Source organism: Abrus precatorius, unplaced genomic scaffold (assembly GCF_003935025.1).
Source record: "Abrus precatorius isolate BTA unplaced genomic scaffold, Abrus_2018 Scaffold2, whole genome shotgun sequence".
In the NCBI taxonomy this organism is placed as follows: Eukaryota; Viridiplantae; Streptophyta; class Magnoliopsida; order Fabales; family Fabaceae; genus Abrus; species Abrus precatorius.
In genome coordinates, this window is record NW_020874362.1 from 16,335,061 (window position 1) to 16,348,568 (window position 13,508).

Below are 13,508 nucleotides of genomic sequence, written 5' to 3' on the forward strand. Positions count from 1 at the left end.
GCGCTAGTCTCCAACTCTTGGGTAAAGGTACGTGGTCTACCCATCTAGTCATTATACAAATCAATGCAATATGCCAAAGGTCAACTACCACCACACTCAACTTAAATTATATAGTTTCAAAAGTCATATTTTTACTTTAGATAATACTCAAACATACATAAATTTTCAAACAACAATACATTATAATAATATTCCATTTAATTACAATTAATCATCAAACAATTTGTTAGAGGTGGAACACCTCCAGACTCAGCTCCAATTGTACAGTTAAAACACATTGAAATTAAATCACATAATACAGTTACATTGCCGAAGATCACACTTTCTTGGTTTTAATAAAATCACCTATCATAAAGTTTAGCATTTCCTATTTTCATTCTCCAAAACATATGTTGTTCAAAATTAATAGTTCACATATATGATAATCAATAACATAAATCATAAACACTTCTTAAAACATTATTTTGCTCATAGCCTTTGCTATAAAATTCTATTTTAGGTGAATCTTGAACCAAACCATAGGTTTTTATACCTAAAGTATCCATTTGGACATTATAATTTCAAGAAAATATCCATTGGAGTCATTATCTGCTTCCTAAGGAATTCATCCTTTATACAAATCATGAAGCCTTGAAACACTTGAATTCTCAACAAAAGATCAGTCGTAGACATGCATCTTGGAGTGAGTACCTTCAAGCCTATCTGTTTTTGCTTAAACACAAATCTGGGGTTCAAAACAGTGTAGCAGATGCGCTAAGTCGACAACATGTATTACTATCTACAATGCAGATGAAGGTAGTAGGTTTTGAAATTATTAAAGAATTGTATCAAGATGATCTAGATTTCCGCAACATCTGGAGCTCTACAGAAAGTCAACCTTTCCAACATTACCATCATCAACAAGGATTCCTATTCAAAAATAATGTCTTGTGTATTCCCCAATGCTCCTTAAGAGAAGCAATCATTTGGCAAACACATGACGGAGGATTAGCTGGACACTTTGGACGAGACAAAACAATAGCCTTAATTAAAGAAAACTTCTATTGGCTGAGACTTGAAAGGGATGTTATTCGTCACATTCAAAGGTGTCGAATATGTCACCTTGCCAAGTCCAAAAGCCAAAACAATGGGCTATACCTACCTATTCCAGTACCAGTTGCACCATGGGAAGATATCAGCATGGATTTTGTGTTAGGATTACCTCATACACAACGACAGAAGGACTTAGTAATGGTGGTCATGGACCGATTCTCTAAAATGACCCATTTTATACCTTGCCAAAAGACCAATGACGTTGTTCACATTGCTGATTTGTTCTTCAAGGAGATTGTTTGACTGCATGGAATTCCCAAAACCATTTCTTCAGATAGAGATGTCAAATTCTTAAGCCATTTTTGGAGGACTCTATGGAAGAAGATGGGCACAAAACTACAGTTCAGCAATGCTAGCCACCCCCAGACTGATGGACAAACAGAGGCAATAAATAGACTTCTAGGAAATCTACTACGAAGCTTTGTTCAGAAGAATCTTCGATAATGGGATCTTATCTTGCCCCAAGTTGAGTTCGCCTACACCAATTCCAGTAATCCTACTACTGGAAAATGTCCATTTGAGGTCGTGTATGGTACTAGACCTTGATGGAATGAATTTTTGCTACTCGTTATGCACAAAGATTTTGTCGTTAACCTTCATCAAAAATTGCAAAAAAATTTATGTAATCTAGGGTGCAAACCTAGGTTGTCTCCAAAGACTTTAGTTTGTAACATACATTGAACATGTTGTGAACATTTACTATGAAAGCAATTAAAACAAGGGGGTTTTGTGTGATTCCAATTTTAATGTAAAGGCAAGTGATGAAATTAATGAATCCAATCAATGAAATATGCAATCCTTAGTTTGTTCATGCAATTCTATCCTTATCCCTCTCAAGATTCAATACTTTTCCTCTTCCTCTAAATTAGGGTAACTCAAAAAGCATGAATTAACCTTAGATTCCCATATGAATTAAGCAATTTATATGGGCTCCAACTTCTCATCCCCAAGATAACGCTACCTTAGAAATTAACTTAGGATTAAGCAAACTAAGTTACAAATTTCATTAAAATGAATTAGGGTTAATTAAGCAATGTCCCCCTCATTAAAACATTAATTTAGTTCAAAGAGTTAGGAATTGTAAATTCATGAGGGAAAGGAAATTATATTGACATTCATACCAGGAATTCAAGAATACATGAACTCACTAAGGATTACAAGAAAGTTTAGCCCTCCATGAAGATGGGTCTTACAAAACTAAGATGAAAGAAAAAGGAATTCAATGACATTAATGCAATAATTAAAGGAAATTGAAGAAGAAATTGTAAATCAAACCCTAAAATTGCCCTTGGCTGTCACCCAAGGATCTCAAGCTCTGCAAAATGCTCTCAAAAGTGGCAAAGAATCTAAAATTATGAAAAAGGTCCGTACCCTAATTTCTAAAAATCTATATATACTAAGTCTGACATGGCCCCATAGTGATCACTTTGTAAACAGTAGTGTTTACGGGCAGCAACATTAGATTTTTCCCTTTCTGGAGTGATTACTCTCACTTCTGAGAGTAAACACGTGCAGGTACTTTGAGTCTGGGCATCTCTGGAGTGATTACTCTCATTTTTTAGAGTAAACACGCGCAGGGTACTTCCTTTTGGACGTCTCTGGAGTGATTACTCTCATTTCTAAGAGTGTTTACGTGCAGGGACTTGGGGTTTGGGGCCTCTGGAGTGATCACTCTGATATCTGAAAGTGGTTACTCTGGTCTCTCCCTTGAAACCAGCTCCCTGGAGTGATTACTCTGCTATCTGAGAGTGGTTACCCTCAGTTAATATTTTTCCCAAGAGCCAAAAGTTCATGAAATTTCTCTAGAATTCCTTGCACCATTATTCAAATGATCAAAATTGCAAAATATATTCACAAAAATTAATGGAAATAAGACAAAATTAAGAAAACTATTGTTTTTTACCTAAATGAAGTTTTTATGTTATTTACAATCTCTAAGTCTAATTTTCATATTAAAATTCTATAGAAGCTAGACAAAATATCTATAAATTGTGGATTCATCACAATCCCAAACCTAAACTTTTGCTTGTCCTCAAGCAAATCAAAACTCAAGAAAATTGAAGGTAGAGGATTGGATTTATCCAAAAATATTCCTCAAAATTTTCATTCCAATATTAGATCCTAATTGGCACTTCCAATATTTCCAAAATCATGGGTTCATTCAATAAAGCAATCAGACTCATATCAATTATTTTCATGCAAAGTCCCACTAAACTGAAACAAAAAAAAAATCCAACAAAGTTTCATGCAATTCACACAATGCAAAGAAATCATCCAGCTCACAGTATAGTGTTTTACTCTTCACTCGTTAATGTTTCAGGCTAACTGTTTTCCTCAATTCATGCATCTTGCCTCACCCTACCATATGCTTGCCTATATTCTCAATCTCCTTTGCCTAGATACAATGAACCACCTATCATAAGGGCTTTGTCGGTCACAATTGTGGTTAGATTAGGTTCAATTTTTTATCAAGGAATGGAAAAAGCTCAAGTGGGTTTTTAAGAAAAGGAAATTCTTTTGAGTGAACGAGTATAACAACTAGAATGGAATGCACTGAAGGATGCAGTTTTTGAGGTTCAGGCATTCTTTCATCATGTTTTTCATTATTTTACCTTATGTGGAACTTCTTTTTCTATCAAAATGACTTCCTGTATTTTTCTTTTTCTTTTCCTTTTACTTCCATTCATTCATTTTATTTTATTTTATTTTATTTTATTTTATTTTATTTTACATGTAATATGGACATGTATAAGGCTCACCACCCCAAACTTAAGATCTTGCTTGTCCTTAAGCAACTACAGTCACAATTAGCACCCCAAACTTAGTTTCTTGCAATCATTCTTAACGCAACTCAAAAGAAATACCTCTCTTAAGGGAAGGAAGCTATATTTGCAGGCTAGGTTAAGCAAAAGAAGGGAAATTTGGTGGAAGGGTGTTCTAGGGTGGGTATGTGCAAAGAAGGCCTCAATCATCTAGATGAAAAATTGTACAATATTTAATTAAGAAGCAGGGCAAGTTCTAGAAGATGAATGCAAAAGTACATGTAATGTGCACACAGAAAATAATTTTAAGGCCCAAATCCCTACCATGATAAAAGATGATAATTACGTAGCAACATGTGAATACAGTTCACCTTACAGGAAACTATGTTCAGTATGGTAGGAGCGACAATTATTTACAAAACAGAGAATGATTGAGTTGAATGGGAAGTGCGATCAGAATATAAAATCAGAATTAGAAAACTAAATTGCATCAAAAATAAAGAAACAGAGAAGTTATTTTTGTATTTTATCTATGAACTATGCAGGAAAAACAGACTAAACAATGTGAAACAGAGGCAAAGAGATCACCCCCCCTTTTAGAGTCACACTCAGAGATCAATTTCATGCTCCTCTTGATGTTACTGAGGACATTCTTTGCAAAAAGATGCACAGTGGATTCAGCACAGATTATAAGAAGGGAAGTTAAACTGCAAATAGTATATATAAAAGCGTCAAAGAGTGTTCAAGGGGTGATGCAGGAAAATAGAGGAGAAAATCATACTGAAGATGATAATTACAAGGAAAGTAATATTTACTAAATACAGGGAAACGAACTAGAAATTGCAGAAATGTAAATGATAGAAAGAAAAGCAAAGATAAATAAGATCTTCATATGAGCTGGAGGATGAAAGATTGTCATCATTCTCATCATCATCCTCTTCCTCCTCTGAAGAACTGGAGTTGTTATCCTTCTTAGCTGCAGGTGCATGGGTGGTGGTGAATGGAGGTAAATCCTGGTTAACTGCTGCTCTAAGGAAAGGGGCAGTGAAGGTAGGGGTGTCATAAATCTGTTCTGATGTCATGCCGAGCTTCTATCCTATGTTCAGGGACATAGTTTCCAGGAGGGTCAGCATGGATTTCTGGCCAGCATGGATTGCATCCTGCCTCAGTGCTATTTGCTTGACCTGCTCTCTAAGATTCAATTGGGTTCTCTTCCTATATTCAGCAGGTAGGGAGAGACCTGGGTCAGCAGATTCTTTCTAGCATTGAAAAGATCTTTCACTATGGCAGTAGTGATGGGACTTTGACTCTCTGCTGATATTCACCCATGTCCACTCCAGCATCCTGGCAGAGCATGGTGATGATGGAAGGAAAAGCAAGGGAGTCCCTCTTGGTGCTTAAGATGCTCATGATGAAGTTGTTGATAATGTCTCCCACATGGATTGGCATACCAGTGAGGATGACATATATAAGCTCAACTCTTTTGACAGCCAATGTAGAGGAATGGCGTACTGGCATGAAGGAGCTCAGCAGGAAGATGCTTCACACCTTGGCTGGTAGAAGGAGGTGTTTGGTGGTCAGATTCTTTGGCATGAGTTGCATGTCAAACTCCCAATTTTCTCCTAGTTTACAGATGGCCTGGAGTATAGGCTTGTAATCCTTCTCTTCTAGATAGCTGAATGTGGTGAAATCAAGTTGTCCAGCTCTCCTCTCCACTAGAGGTATGTTCAGAACCCTCTGAATGTTGGATGGGGAAAAATTAATTTCCACACCTCGCACCATGGTGTGTCTGAGGGCCAGCTGGTCTCCTTTCACCCTCATTGCATTAGCATAAAATTCTTAGGTGATCTCCTTCCACCCATTTCCAGCACAAGTGGTAAACAGATCCCAACTCCTTCTCTGAATTTCCTCCTGAAATTGAGTGTATGTGCCCTCCTGGATCTCAAAATTACGATCCTGCACTATCTGCCTCTGCAGGATGTTGGTTGTGAAATATTCTTCATGAGCTAATGATCGAAACCTCAGGTCATGAGCAGAAGAAGGTCTGGATGATGAAGCTCCAGCAGTTCTGGCTCTCTTGGTTCTAGGGGTGGTCTTCCTGGGTGTATTGGCCATGTTGAGTTTAAGTGATGTCAGAGTGTGCACTATGAGGTGTTCTGCTGGAAAATAAAGAGAAATAGTGAGTTGGTTATAGAAAGAGGCAGGTACAAGTATTAAATTTGACTTTAGCAGATTCACAGTTCAAGTGATGTCAGAGTGTGCACTGTGAGGTTTTGTGCTGCCAAAGTGTTCATTATGCAGAATGACAGTAACTATTTTGGACACAAGGCAGCAACAATTTATGTAGAAAAGTTAAAGCATATTAGTTCAAAAAGGCAGACTTAACAAGAAATAATGTGTAGAACAACTGTTGCATGTGTGGTGGCAGATATGCTATACATATGCAGTAAAGAACAAGGCAAAATGATGATTATAACATACAATAATCACTCTAGAACCTAGTCTTGACAAGTATTATGCAGCAGATTTAAAAAATAACTAGGCTAAGCATGTGGATGAAGGTTCAAAGTGAGTATGCATGCTTTAGAAATTATACACACAGTTAGTGAATGTATTTGAGCAAGAGAGTGAACAGATAGTGTTATGCAATTGCAAAATGAGGATTATGCACCTAAATGCCCAATATGAGAATAACTACTCTAGCTTCAGAGATGATATATATGGACAGGGCATATTTATGGACATGAGAGCAACCATTCTCAACGTGCAGAGCATTAAAAGTAAGGTGTATGCTGTGTATGATCATGCAGATTTACAGCAACATGAAAAAGGTGCTCAAAGGTGATTGAATGTGTATAAAAAAAAAATGCAGCAAAGATAACAATCTATCACATTCAAGACAACAAAGAATTCCAAAATAGCACATTGTGGTTACTTGTGTTCATGGCAATGATCACTATAGGGTTTAATTGCTGCCAAAATAACTAGGATAACACAAGGGAACTGTGTAATTAGTAGTGAATTCAGGGAATGCATCAAAAATTAAAAATTGCACATTCTAGTTGAACTATGTAAACATCAGCATAGCAGAACACTCAGAGTGAAAACCCTTGCAAATGGGAGTGGTTACTCCTAAGGTAGCACTCCTCAATTTAACAAAATAATCAAATAAAGTGCCCTCTTCATCTTTCAATCACCTAAACATCCAAATAATAACTGCTGCAATTTAACAATTTCAGTCCAAAAGTTTCAAATGCAGAACATTCAAAGTGAGTACTCTGGGCGCACAGGGCAACTACCCTAGGGTTTAAAATGTCTAAGTGCAGCAATTAAACGCAATTAACTAGTTCCATTAAGTCTCAAACACAGAAATACTTATGGAATTACAAATTAAAACACCCAATTGCAGTCCAGGAGATTGCAAAATTGAAATCTCTAATTTCACAGCAAGAACCCTAATTCCAGGAATTAAAAGTTAAGAATTACCTGAATTGAATGTGCAAGTTGCGAAATATATGTGAGCAAACTAAACCCTTAGGGCGAGAAACCAAATACGAATGAGGGAAGGGGATGAATTTGAGAATGGCAGTGAGAAATGTTCAGAATTAGGGTGAGAGTGTGTGAGAGAGTGAGCACTATATATATATATAGGGCCAGAGTAATTACTCTAAAAAATTAACAGTGAAAACGCGCACAAAGTTTTAGTGCATATGAGCTGTGCATGTTCACTCTGCTTTTTAAGAGTGAACAATCCAGAGGCATCTAATTGCAAAAATATGAACGAGTCTGCGCGTGTTTACTCCCAACTTTACAAGAGTAAACACTCTAGAGTCACCAAAGAACAAGGTGAGTAACAAGCTCTGCGCGTGTTTACTGTCAACTTTTGAATAATAAACACTCCAGAGGCTTCAGGGTGAAAGTGGTTAACAAGCCCTGCGCGTGTTTACTATCAACTTTTAAATAGTAAACACTCCAGAGGCTTCACTCTGGGTGCTGTGCTAAAGTGCTTGGGCGTGTTCACTATGACTTTTTAAGAGTAAACACGCGCATCACCTTGGGCGTACATGCAATGAAAGTAATCACTATTAAATGTGAAAGTGCTCACTACAGATAGTGAATAGGCAAGTTAGAATTGAAAGTGATTACTTTTGTTCAGGAAAGTGCTTATTTTCAGGATGATCTTCTGTTTTCTTAGCAAGGGGATTGCCTTAAGCTTGAAAAATATTTACCATCCTGCTGCATCCAAACTTCCTTGACTTTTTGCAGCATTTAGCCCCCACATTCATAATCTCACTCTGCAAAAATGGGAATTATGCAGAAAAAACCATGTTAGTTGATGCAACAAGGTACCAAGATAAGAAAGTATCAAAATAGAGAGGCTTAAATGTAAGACCAGAATTTATTGCAGAAAAATAACTAAAATTCCTAAGATCTTTGTGAGTTGCCTCTCACACAGCGCTTCTTTAACGTCACTAGCTTGACGCATGAAGTGGATTACTCAGTCCATAGGTTGTACGAGAGATTTGTGCGTGGTGAGTGCTGTTCAATCTCCTTAACTACTTCCAAGGTAACTGAATTTTGCAAGAATAGCTTCAACCGATGTCCATTCACCATAAAGCTTTTGCTAGTGGAGTCACTTATGATTTCCATTGCACCATGGAAAAATACCTTTGTAACAGTGAAGGGTCTAAGCCATCTTGATTTGAGCTTTCTAGGCATGAGTTTAAGACGAGAATTAAACAAAAGAACCTTTTGACCAACGTAGAACTCTTTGCTTGAAATCTTCTTGTCATGGTATTGTTTGGTCTTTTCCTTGTAAATTCTGGAGTTCTCATATGCCTCAAGACATAGCTCCTCCAACTATTGCAGCTGTAATTTCCTCTACTTTCCAGCTGAGTCATAATTGACATTGCAAGTCTTAACTGCCCAATAAGCTTTGTGTTCCACTTCAACTGACAGATGGCAGGCTTTTCCATAGACCACCCTGTATGGTGACATTCCCAAGGGTGTCTTAAATGCTGTTCTATGTGCCCACAAGGCATCATCAAGCCTGCGACTCCAATCTTTTCTATGGGGCTGCACTACTCTGATGAAACAAATTTTAGCTACTCGTCATGCAAAAGATTGTCGTTAATCCTCATCAAATATGCAAAGAAATAAATGCAGTACTAGGGTGTTGTCCTAGGTTGTCTCCAAGGAATTTTTGGTTGGGAACATATATCGAACAAGTGTGAACATGTATTTTAAAGCAAGTAAATTGGGGGGAGGTTTGTCAATTTTCAGATTTTAATCAAGAGCAAAGTGTAAACTAGTGAAATTCAATCAATTAAAATGAGTAATTCCTAGTCAATCAATGAGTTCCATCATTATTCTTTCAAATGATTCAATATTCCCCTTTCTTTCCCTTGAATTAAGTTAATCTAACAAGCGAAAATCAACTTTAACATCCCAATTAAAATTAAGCATCTTAATGGGCTCCAATCTCTATCCCTAAGATTAAGCAACCTCAAGGATTAATCAAAATTAAGCAATTTTGAATTAGAATTTCGTTGGGTAATTTAGGGTTCATTAAGCAATGTTCCCTTCATGCAAATTCCATTTCATTCAAAGATTGGGGTTAATAAATTCAAGGAAAGAAAGATTTGTATTGCAATTAATCCCATGAATTCAAGATTCATGTGCATTGACTAGGAATTACAAGGAAGTTTAGCCCTCCATGTGGATGGGCTTCACAAATGAAAGAAAGAAATGCAAGAACGTAAGTAAGATTAATGTAAATTCAACCAAAATCAAAAGGGAAATTGGAAATTAAAACCTATAGAGGACCCTTGGCTGTCACCCAAGACTCCAATGTTCTGGAGAAATGTCTCAATTTGGCAAAGGAAAATTGTGTAAAGTGTAAAAAGTCCCGTACCCTAATTCCTAAATTATATTTATAGTGGATGACATGTCAGCAAAGTGTCCACTTTTGCCTTTGAAAGTGTCCACTTTGGGCCTTGAAAGTGTCCACGCGCAATTCTCGTAAATCTCTCAATTCTCGGGAGTTGCCACTATTGGTCTTGAAAGTGGGAACTTTGGATGCGCGTAGCCACTTTGAAAGGCAATAGTGGCCACACGCATCATGTTTCAAAATTGGCGTTCCTGGAGCTTCTGAAGTTGCCACTTTTGGTCTTGAAAGTGGCTACTTTGGAACCTTTAATGCCTAGACTTGCTGTAGTTGCCACTTTTGCTCCTAAAAGTGGCTACTTTGGGGGCAACTTTCATCCAAGGACCAAGATTTCTCAAATTAAATTTGGGGACTCTGCAAAATCATCAAGATAATTAAAATTGCAATCTATATCTATGTAATTAAATGCAAATTAACCAAAAATTAATAAACCTATGATATTTACTCAAAATGTGATTTCTATATTATTTGCACTATCTAAGTCCATTTTTTCTATCAAGGAACACCAAAAAGGCAAGTAAAAATATAATAAAAAGTGGATTCATCATACTCCCTCAAGTATTTTCTTGATTTCCCTATTAGAGAGCTCAGCCTGTCCATTTGTCTTTGGGTGATAGGCAGTGGAAACTTTGTGCACAACTCCATATTTCTTCAACAAGACTTCCATAGTCCTATTGCAGAAGTGACTTCCTTGATCACTAATGATGGCTCTAGGGATTCCAAACCTACAAAACAAGTTGCTACGGACAAAATCTGCAACAACTTTAGCATCATTAGTCCTGGTGGCTTTAGCTTCCACCCATTTTGAGACATAATCAACAGCAAGAAGTATATACAGAAAACCAAAAGAGGAAGGGAATGGTCCCATAAAATCAATACCCCAGACATCAAAGATGTCACAGTACAGGATGGGTTGCTGGGGCATCTCCTGTCTCTAGGTAATTACTCCGCCTGCTCTTGGGCATCTTTCACAGGTGGAATATGCTTGCCATGAATCCTTGAAAATGGAGGGCCAATACAGTCCTGCATCCAATACTTTTCTTGCAGTCCTCTGGGGTCCTTGATGACCTCCTACAGCTGAGGCATGACAGAACTGCAGTATGGATTGGATCTCTTCATCAGGCACACATCTTCAAATGACTTGGTCACTGCAGAATTTCCATAAATAAGGGTCATCCCAAACATAATGTTTGGCATCACTTCTTATCTTATCCTTTTTAGCTTTTGGTGCACCTGTTGGAAAAACTCCTGCAGCAAGAAAATTAACAATATCAGCGTACCAAGGTGCCTGTGAAGCATACAACTCCAAGAGTTGTTCATCAGGAAAGTCATCTAAGATTGGAATAGGGTTAGGAACTCCCTCTATCCTGCTTAGGTGGTCAGCTACCAGATTTTGATTTCCGCACCTATCCTTGATCTCCAGATCAAACTCTTGAAGTAGAAGCATCCATCTTATAAGCCAAGGCTTAGAATCTGTCTTTTTCAGTAAATACTTCAAAGCAGAATGATCAGTAAAAACCACAACTTTTGACCCTAACAGATATGATCTAAACTTGTCCAATGCAAAGACTATGGCCAACAATTCTTTTTTAGTTGTGGTGTAATTACATTGTGATGGATCCAAAGTTCTAGAAGCATAATAAATGATGTGAGGAAACTTACCAGCCCTCTGCGTCAATGCAGCCCCCACTGCAAAATTGGATGCATAACACATTAATTCAAATGGTGTGGTCCAATCTAGAGGTTGGATGATGGGTGTGGTAGTCAGGGCTTCCTTAAGCACATTAAACGCTTCTTTGCACTTTTCATCAAAATTGAATTCAGCCTCCTTTTGCAAAAGCTTAGACAGGGGAATGGCAATTTTGGAGAAGTTCTTAATGAATCTCCTGTAGAACCCTGCATGGCCAAGAAAAGTACGAACCTCTCAAACACAAGACGGGTAAGGCAGTTGTGCAATAACATCAAGTTTTGCAGGATCTACTTCAATTCCCTTTTCAGAAATGATATGGCCTAATACTACACCTTGCTCTACCATGAAATGACATTTTTCAAAATTTAGTATAAGGTTAGTATCAATATATCTTTTCAAAACTTTTTCTAAATTAACCAAACATGCAGAAAAAGATTGGCCATATACAGCAAAATCATCCATAAAGACTTCTATGCAATGCTCCACTAAATCAGAAAAAATACTGAGCATGCATCTTTGAACTGTGCCTGGAGCATTGCACAAGCCAAACGGCATTCTCCTATAGGCAAAAGTGCCAAAAGGACATGTAAAAGTGGTTTTTTCCTGGTCTTCAGGTGCTATACAAATTTGAAAATAACCGGAAAAACCATCAAGGAAACAATAGTGAGACTTACTAGCCAACCTTTCCAACATCTGATCAATGAAAGGCAATGGGAAGTGATCCTTCCGGGTCTCTTGGTTAAGTCTCCTGTAGTCTATACAGACTCTCCAATTGTTCTGGACTCTGGTTGGTATTAACTCATCTTTTTCATTCTTCACCACAGTGAGTCCAGATTTCTTGGGAACTACTTAGACCGGGCTGACCCAAGTGCTATCGGATATAGGGTAGATAATCCCAGTTTGCAGCAACTTGGTGACTTCCTTCTTCACCACGTCTAAAATGATAGGATTTACCCTCCTCTTAGGCTGCCTCACTGGTTTAGCACCTTCCTCTAATAATATTCTGTGCATGCAAAGAGAGGGGCTGATTCCAGGAATATCAGCAAGAGTCTAGCCTATAGCCTTCTTGTGCCTCCTTATCACTTCTAGGAGCTCCTTCTCTTGATCAATATTCGGCTTAGTGGAGATTATTACTGGGAGCTTCTCATTTTCCTCTAAATAAGCATATTTCATATGCTCTGGCAATGGTTTAAGCTCTAGTGTAGGAGACTGCTCCACTGAGAGAAGTGACTTGGCACCTTCAGTAGAAGAAATTTCTGCAGCATTCAAGTCAAAGAGGTTAGATTCAATTGTACTTGCTGAACTCAAAATATCACATTCTTCCCCTATTGATTTTCCAATTTCCTCAATAACAGAAGTTGCAGAATTCCCATTCAAAAAGTCAGAAATACAATTGTCACATACAGAAGAATTATTACAGTATTCACAAATGGAATTGTCTATAAAATCAGAAAAATTAAGAGCAAAATCTTCTTCTAAAAATTCAAAAAATTGATCATCTATCAAATCATCCAACAAATTAATTTGGAAAACAGAGTGTTTTTCCAATGGATGCTTCATGGCGTCCAAAATGTTGAAGCGCACAATGCTGTCTCCAAACTCCATAGTGAGCGTCCCAGTGTGCACATCAATTTTTGTTCTTGTGGTCTTCAAGAACTATCTTCCCAAAATGATTGGTGCAGCACCCTTTACTGATTCTCCCTCTTGCATGTCCAAAATGTAAAAGTCGGCTGGGAAGATGAGATCATTCACCTGACTAATACATCTTCAACAATCCCAGCTGAGTTTGTTATGCTTCTGTTGGCTAACTGAATAACCACACCTATAGGCTGCAGAGGGGCAAGAGACAGTGAAGTAAAAATGGACAATGCCATGACATTTATAGATGCTCCTAAATCTAGCATGGCATTCTCAATCCTATTATTACCAATAATGCATGGAATAGTGAATGTTCCAGGGTCCTTACATTTCTCAAGCATTGTGGACCTTTGTTTTTCAAAGAGTGCAGAAACATTCC